The sequence below is a fragment of the Schistocerca nitens genome, chromosome 7 (assembly GCF_023898315.1).
Source record: "Schistocerca nitens isolate TAMUIC-IGC-003100 chromosome 7, iqSchNite1.1, whole genome shotgun sequence".
Lineage (NCBI taxonomy): Eukaryota > Metazoa > Arthropoda > Insecta > Orthoptera > Acrididae > Schistocerca > Schistocerca nitens.
Window position 1 is genome coordinate 355563730 of NC_064620.1, and position 2142 is coordinate 355565871.

Sequence of the window (2142 nt, forward strand, 5' to 3'; positions counted from 1 at the left end):
ATTATAGAGTATACCTCTATTAAACTAATAAGGAAGTAAATCGCGAAGGTTAGTAAAAAAAGTTTGGATCAAGTGAAACGCTAATCAGCAAGACATCACCTGTTATATCTATTCATTACGTTATACGGACCACGAATGATTTGTGACCAACCTTTACATCTTATTATCTAAAAGCATTAATCGTAGATATGTTATTCACTGACATTTAATGATAGCGAATTGTACCGAGAACTATGCGTTTTTGGTGGATCTTCAAAGTGCCGTTGCCTTGAAATGGCATAATTTCATAATACAAAGTTACAACAATTCTTTAATCACGATTATGACGTTTCCCGTCGTTTTATTACAACAAATCGTACAATTAACGATGGGTTTTCGGGAGATTCACAATTTGCTGGTGGTTAGAAACGGCACATATACATACGGGCTTCAACTGATGGTGCGCATGTGACGCTGGTGACGCTATTCCATCTCACTGATCTACGTTCAAACGAACGTTCTGAATATCTTACGTGCTATATGTTGCTCTGCACGTTCGGCAAGACTTCCCAACGTTATTATTTCGCTCTGTGACCTCAGAACCTTGGCACGCTCAACGCTCGAATACATGGTCCGTGTGCCGACGACTTAAGAGTAGGCCATGCCAAATATCCCCGAATTGTCTAGTTTGCCATTTGAGAATTTCATTTTCTTCTCAAATTCGTATGGATTGTTGATAACAAATTTTGTATGTGAATAAATTCGTTTAAGTACCATTGTAAGTATTCAAAATTGTTTTAGTAGATATCTACAACGTGCGCGGGTTAAATCTAGCCCGTATTTCTAGTTAGCGTCAACCTTCTGTATCACGGTGAATGGGAGCCACGATAAAGCCGTCCTGTCTCTGCTTGTCAGAGACTCATAATTATTTATGCCGCCAGAAGAACTGTTTTCCTCGTACGGTAATTTTTCACATTTGCACGCCAGTTTGTGATATTTATATCCCATACCGTTTCTCTGACGCAATTGGTTGGGTTGTGGTGAGCCACCGTAACCGTTAGCAGAATGCCGCCGCTGCCACCGATTGGGAGATAGTACGGATATGCAGGTTGTGCGTCAGTCCATAGACTTAGATTACACTGCAAATCATAATTCTTACATTATCCGCACACTTTTTATTCCTTCTCCGTTCTTGATAAAGCTGTTGTATGACCGTGAATTACAGCAATCTCAGAAAATTTCATGTGATGACTGCTAACTCTAGCAAAAACTTGTGTCTTGATAGAGAGAATATTGAGGCTTCCGTTTGCTCAGTACTTGTTCTGCGTTCCTGCCTGTAACGCTTTTTCTGGTCCATCAGTAGCTGGAATGCATAGCATGACGACGTACCCATGGTACTAAATAGTAAGAAAGACAAGTTAGTTGCTTAGCTGATTTGGTTGAAAAGAATTAAAAGTATTTTACGGACCAGCGAAGACATACTCCATATTATGCAAAGATTAACACCGTGCTTGGAATCTTTTGATGAAGTGAAGCTGTCAGTGGTTTATAATTCCAATTAATTATAAATCTTTATCCGTAATATATCGACTGAATGCATGAGATCGATAACTGACTTGTCCCGCAGACTGGACTGTCTTCTTTTGCTTGTCATTAGTATTTTGACTGGTTTGGTACGGCCCACCACTAGAGTCAACATTTCTACACCTACCTTTACATGACTGTTTTGCATTTCACAGTGTTCAGCAGAGAACCACAGTCATACAGGGTGTTCCAAAAAGTCTTTCGGCTTTGATCACGTATGTTTCAGAAATGGGAATAGGTTGAAAGGTGCGGTTTACGGCATAATGTTCGCACAGACGTAATGTTTTAGTAGCCGTTTAACAGTGCTCAATGTGTGCGCCACCTGTAGTACACAGGATACCTTAGAGATATTCCATTTCTTCCCTTGTCCGAACTAGCATGTTCTCATTTATTTGTGCAATTGCTGCTGTGATAAGAACTCGCAGTTGTTGCAGGTCCTGCTCCGGACTCTGGTAGACGGCGTCCTTCATAAAGCTCCAGAGAAAAAAAAATCTAATGGAGTTATGCCCAGAGTCCTCGTACTCGGACGTCCAGAACTCCTTCGTTTCATGACACTTCCAGAATCCTTAAACCTCCTTT